The sequence below is a fragment of the Microcebus murinus genome, chromosome 29 (genome assembly GCF_040939455.1).
Source record: "Microcebus murinus isolate Inina chromosome 29, M.murinus_Inina_mat1.0, whole genome shotgun sequence".
NCBI classification, from domain to species: domain Eukaryota; kingdom Metazoa; phylum Chordata; class Mammalia; order Primates; family Cheirogaleidae; genus Microcebus; species Microcebus murinus.
Window position 1 is genome coordinate 12,806,198 of NC_134132.1, and position 7,053 is coordinate 12,813,250.

The window sequence follows — 7,053 nt, forward strand, 5'->3', positions numbered from 1 at the left end:
TCCAACCTTCAATCTTTCCCTAATGCGGTCCTTCCTGTATTCTGCAGCTAGACTAACCTTCTTAAAGCATTGTTTCCCCCATGTCGTCCCTCTGTGACAAAATGTTCAAAGCTCCTACTATCTATAGGATAAATACCCAAACTCCTAAATCAGGCATTCAATCTGGCATTCAGATTTGACCACATTTAACCTTTCCTAACGCACATCTTACAACACTCAACCAAGCTGGAGAAATGTCTTGATTCTAAATATACTTTGCTCTTTCCTTCCTCTGCTTTGCCACACGAGAGACCGATGAAAATGTCTTTTTTTTTCTGCTTTGCTCCCAGATCTTCTATCCATAAACCCTCACTTATTCACTAATCAAACATATATTGACCATCACCAGGCTCTATATAAACAGAGGTGAACAAGCCATGACCCCTGACTTGTTAATTTGTTTGGTGAGCTAAAAAGACACAAAAACAACTAATATGATAATCTTATAATGGAGGCGTAAGCAAAAGAGACAATGCCCACATGAAATCAGCTACTTGGTCCAATTTAATTCTATTTCTGAGATTTGAGAGGAGTGTCTCAACTTTTTGAGTGGGAAAGCCCACTTTGCCCACCAGGAAGCCATGGCGAGGAAGGGGAATATGAGTCAGGAAGGCAGTGAATGACGTCAATCTGCCCCCGCTAAGGAAAACCAAACGAATTTAAGTGGATGCAGATTCCAGACCTTCATGTTTCAAACATTTTTAGAGCTCCTCTCCTATCTGCTCATGAAACAGCAAGTGGGTTATAGGGTAATGTGGCTACACCATGACTGTGCATGCCCCATTGGAACCCTGCTTCAACGCATCTTTAACATATTTGCAACCACAGTGAGGAGATGGGGTTGGGTTAAAAGATTCGTTATTGATCCAACGGGCATTTTTCAGTACCCCTTTGACCAAGATAGTCATTTCAAAAACAACAACAACAAATGGTTGCAGGTATTTTAATGGATGCTATAAACCTAAACGGTGTCTGTAATTTAGTTGATGGTGGTGATCTATCACTTGTTTCATTTGCATCCCTGTGGAAACAATCTAATAAGCTAAAGTGTTTATTTTCTCAATTTGTCATGCAAGAGTTTATCCGCTCCCTACTTGTGCTTGTGGGAAGTCACAGTTCTCATTATTTTTTAAGCAGAGTCAGTAACCCTTTTGTATTATGCAGAACCAACCAATCAATCAAGAGGGAGTAAGTGCAATTGGCTTGGGATAAGTAACAAGGGAGAAAATTGGAGACTGAGAAAAGATAAGAGGTGAAGGCAGTCAGTCGATGCAGAGCAGGAATAGATGTTTTTGCAATGCCCTTTTGGAAGGAATAGAGGAAGCTGAGGCAGAGTGGAGGGGTCTTGGAAAAGCAAGCATTGCTTAGATCTGGCAGCTGGACTGCATAAGTGAGAGAGTAATATAGTAGGATTGGAGCCCTTACTAGACATCCGAAGTAGAAGGAAGAACACAAGACCATTTGTAGATGGTGGGAGAGGTGGGAGGTGAGGAGCATAGCTAACAAATAATTCTATAAATAGATAGGGAGTCATGCGTCAGTATGCTCTGAGCAGAGAAATAAGGTTTCTGTGTGCTCCCATCTGAACCAGCCAAGAAATTCCATCTCTGGAGCTGTTTTGGGGAGCTCCCACTAACCATACAGTTACACAAAGAACTGCAAATATTTAGTCTTTGTGCCCCAAGGAATCCATAGCTCAATTAGACAAACCATTCATGTTTATGTGAGAAAAAAAAAATTCTCTCCATGCAGCACAGTGTTCCTCCCAGGTTCAAGTTCATTTTGTGAAAGTTTCAATATACCTTAATTTCTTTATGCGTAATTTTTGGCAATGAGTTTATCTCCATTTTAGATGCACTGGATATAATAATTCACAAATTCAATACCATCAGGTTACCACTGGGCCATCATGTAACATTTATCACTTCCTCTGTCTTTGGTGGTAGAATCCCTAATTCCTAAAGGTATATATTCATTTTTTGCTCTCCTCCCCTCCTTAACTTTGACAGAAATTCTTTATTTTCATTGGTCTTTAAAAAATAAACAGAAAAAGAAATGTTGAATGTGACAGCTCATAGTGCAAGTTCCATAATCAGAGACTGACTGTGTGGGAATCTTGCCTCAGCTCTCTACCTCGAGACCTGGGGTAAGTTGATACACCTCATTTCCATACGCATTTTTCTTGCCAGTAAACTAGAAATTGATAGTTGAACTAAACTTGTAGGCATAGTATGCAGATTCAATTAGTTCATACGTGTGAAATGCTTAGAACAGTACCTGGCATATAATATTCAGGAGATAATAGCTGTGGGGTGGATGTGGGTAACCAGTATTCAGGATCCATTCCAGCCCTTTTCTTTTTTTGAGACAGAGTCTCACTCTCTTGCCTGGGCCAAAGTGCCATGACATCAGCCTAGCTCACAGCAACCTCAAATTCTTGGGCTCAAGCGATCCTCCTGCCTCAGCCTCCCAAGTAGCTGGGACTACAGGCATGCACCACCACGCCTGGCTAATTTTTTCTATATATGTTTAGTTGTCCAGCTAATTTCTTTCTAATTTTAGTAGAGACAGGGTCTCACTCTTGCTCAGGCTGGTCTCGAACTCCTGAGCTCAAACGACCCGCCTGCCTCGGCCTCCCAGAGTGCTAGGATGACAGGCGTGAGCCACCGCACCCGGCCCCATTCTAGCCCGTTTCTAATGTGACTTTCTGTGCTGCAGAGCCTGAAAACCTAAAAGTCACATCTCCCAGATCCCTCTGAGGCAGGGTTTTGGATGTGCATTTGAATTAAGCTGTTGCTGTCCTGTCCTAGTCACAAAAACACTGAGTTTTTTTTCTGCAAAAGCAAAGCCCAACCGTGGCTGGCAAAGAGGAGGATACTACAGAAGCAGCCGTATCTTCCAATCCAAGACTTCTGACTCTTGGATAAAATCTCTGATATTGTGCTCTTGAACTCAGTTGTTTCTGGTTGTAGCCTCCTAACTCTCCATCTTCTTCGCTGTGGCAATACAGAAACTAGCAGTGTATTTTAGTGATGTTGCGTTGTTACAAATCTTCAATTCGCAAAACACAGAATATCTGCATAGTAAAATAAAGCAAAGCACAATAAAATGAGGTCTGCCTGTAATTAATTTAAGAAAAATTAGCTTTATGAAAGTGATCCACGTTTATTATTTTTAAAATGTAAACACTTCCCAACACTCAAAGGAGATAGGCAAGATCTATCCCAAATCCTGTTGCCCGAAAAATATTCATCACCAAGCCTTGGTTAGCATCATTTCACTTCTCTATATTCTGTTGTGCACAAGGATTGCAAGATTTTTATTTTATTTTTCTTCTTTTGACAAATTAGGTTCACTTAATTTAATGAAAGAAGAAACTGAAGTGAAGCTGAAAGAATTAGTGAACTCGAAGGTAACATTTCTTTATCACAACAAATAAGTTTCTAAAAATTTCCTCTAAAGTTAAGAAAAATATTAAAAGGTTGGAGTCATGTATTTTTAAGCTGCACGTGTAATTTTATACAGTATCTACAGCCTTTTGGTTATGGAAGACTGGGAGGTTTATGCACTTAGTTTTTCCCACCACCTTTTTATATATTTTTCCACCTGACTCATATTACTAACATTTTTAACTCTATAATGTCAAGATTAATAACATTCACATTTTATTCTGCAATCAAAATTCCTGACATGTTTTATTTGTGGCCTTATAGATAAAGGGATTATGTTCATTACCAGTTATTTTACCTCAGCTTCTTTATTCTTGATTTCTATATTTCTATAAATCTCTCAGTTGATTGAATTCCTTTGACATTCTCTTTTTTAAGAAGCACCTGTGGGCAATGTGTCCCTTGAGTTTCTGTACACTCGAGAATACGTGTCTTTGTCTTTTATAGGTGAAGGGTAACTTGGTCAGGGATAAATTTCAAAATCACATTTTATTTCTCTCAAAACACTATAGACATTCTTCCTGTTTTCTAGCATGAAAATATTACTGCGAAGAACTCCAGAAAAAAAAAATCTGATTTTTTGTACCTTGATTGCTACTTGCTTTCCTGTATAAAATTTTCATGAAACTCTGTCTTTATTCCTAAAATTCAAAATTGTACCAGGATCCATTTTGTTGTACATCATTCTGTGTCAGTTTTTCTCTTACAGTTTGCTCTTTCAATCTGCAAATCTGATCTTCATTTCCAGAACGTATTTTCCAATTCATTTTTTAACTACTTATGTAACATCATTTGTTTTATTTTGTCAATTTCTATTTCATCCTTAAATCTGTTTCATTTCATATGCCTATGTGGCATTTTATTTTTCCCATATCAAATATGATTTTTATATCACTGAATTTTTTCATTTTGTGTGATTTCTTTAGATCATGCATTCAGTTGTGTTTTTCTTTTATTTTCCTAACATGTTTTTAGCTCTCCTAACATGTTTTATGATCTCACTTATCTCCACATTTTCCTCCTCTGATGCCTTAAATTTCTATGGAACTCTTGTTCTCTTCTTCTAGAAAGGACATTGCATTAGTTGCCTGTTCTTCCAAAACAATATTATCACTAACTTAGTGGCTCAAGACAGCACATTTTTGTTGTCTCACAATTTCTGTAGGCCAGGAGTCTGAGCATCGCTTAGCTGGGTCCTCTGCTTCGAGAGTCTCACAAGGTTGCAGTCCAAGTGTTAATTGGGGTTGTGGGCTTAACTGAAGAGGGTCTGCTTCCAAACTCAACACGGTTTGTTAGCAGAATTCAGTTCCTTCCAGGCTGCTAGACTGAGGGCCTCAATTTCTTTCTGGCTATTGGCCAGAGACCACACTCAGCTCCTTGCCCTGTGGTCCTATTATGTGACATCTTGCTTGCTTCTTTAAACCCCAAAAAGTCTCCCAATGAGATAGCTTACAATCTTATCTAATATAATCATGTGCACAAAATCATATACATACTGTCCTTATTTGGGGTATTCTATTGGTTGGAAACAAACCACAGTTCTTACCCACACTCAAGGAGAGAGGTGCACACAAGGGTCTGAACACCAAGAGGTAGGGGGTCACAGGGCCCATTTTTTAGTCTGTGCCCCCTAGTCATGTTGGATATAATTTCTTCAAGGCTATTTCCTTCAAGTTAAATAGTTGCGTAGGGCTACTATAAAAAGTATCGCAAACCGGGTGGCTTCAAACAACAGAAACTTATGGACTCACAATATACTGGAGGACAGAATTTTGGAATGAAGGTGTCAACAGGACCATGCTCCCTCTGAAGGCTCTAGAAAAGAAATCTTCCTTGCCTTTTCCTAAGCTTGCAGCGGCTCTCAGAAACTCTTGGTGTTCTTTGGTTTGTAGACGCATCACTCCAATTTCTGTCTCCACTGCCGCATGGCTGTTTTTCCTAAGTGTATCTCCCTGTATCCTCGCCTTTTCTTATAAGGATACCAGTCATTGGATTTAGGGCCCACCTTAATGCAGGATGATCTCGCCTTACTAATTGCATTTTCAAAGACTCAGTCATATTCTGAGGTTCTGTGTAGACATGAATTTGGAGGGGACATTACTCAACTCACTACAGAGATTATGAAGAAATATGTGTTTTAACTCTTGGTCTATTTGTTATTACCTAAGATAAATTACCTAATTTACCTTCCACTGTAGGTTCTTCTTTTGCAGTTTATGTTCTTTTTCTCCTTTTAAAATTTTTATTCCTATATTCTACCCTAATTGTTCTTCTTCTTCTTTTTTTTTTTTTTTTTTTTTTTTGTGGCAGAAATTACAGGTTCATTCACCCTTCTCCCTTGCCTGTAATCAGAAGCTGTAAAAGATAACTAGTTCTTTTCACTGCCTTCCTTAGAGCTCATGGCTGCATGAGACACGGCGCTGCACTGTTCATGAGTTGTTGACAAAAATCTACTTAAGAGTGGGGAGTGATATGAAACAGCTGGCTCCTCTCTTCCTTTTCTGACTCTGCCATTCTTCTAGCAATCTCTAACTGAGAGGACAGGCTCACTGCTGTTAGGCTAGCATACCAGCCTGGTTTCTGTTTTAGTCCCACCTCTTTTCAAACTACACATTCCACGTCTGAGGCTCCTCCAGGCTCAGATCTTGCTATTCTAATCACAGTCGTTTCGGGATTGTGCTTCTGCCTTTCTTCCCCAGAAAATCTGTGCTCTACCCAAGATTAAAGAAGATACACTTTGGTTCTTGGCAATGAGCCTCTTCCCCCGTTTTGCTTCATTGCTTGGTAAATCTGCTTCCTATTTTGTAATTTAAGGTTGTATCATTTCCTTATTTCATTGAAGATGAAGTTGTTTGTTAGGTTGGTTTTTTTCTCCTCCATTATTATTATTATTTTTTTTTCATTATTAGTAGGTTTCAAGGAGGGGGATGCCATTTTGAAAATATTTTTACTTTGCCATCTCTCACTAAAAGCCTCTACTAAACGATCTTTAATAATTTCCATGTGATTATTTAACCTCTACCATCCACACTATTTAGAGTCAAGAGTAAAATAGTATATTTGATTCTATTTGATACAATGAATTTAATACAGTTTTTTCTTTTCTAACTTTTCAGTCTTTGCTAATATAATATGGAATTTAGATCCAAAGTATTATTCTTTTTTTTTTTTTACATTTTGGTTTTATTTTTTTTAATTTTTTATTTATCTTATTTCTTATTTTTCTTTCTTTTTTTTCTGTACATATCCTTGGTACAAAGTATTATTATATTAATATTTTACATCTCTTTTCTTATTAGATTTATTTATAATGGTTACATAAGCAGATTTACAACCATTTCTCAGATCTCTCTCTTTTACCAAGTTTCAGGGTTTGCAATCAGTCGTTTAAAATCTTCAGTTTTTATTAGCTCTTAACTTTGTTTCATATTTCACTTTTTGGAGAAATATTTAATGTACTTGTTTTTTAAATTATATAAAGGGCGACTGATAACCCTTGCATATCTGAGAATATCTTTCTCTTGACCTTTCACACATTATGGATTACGTGGATGGATACACCATT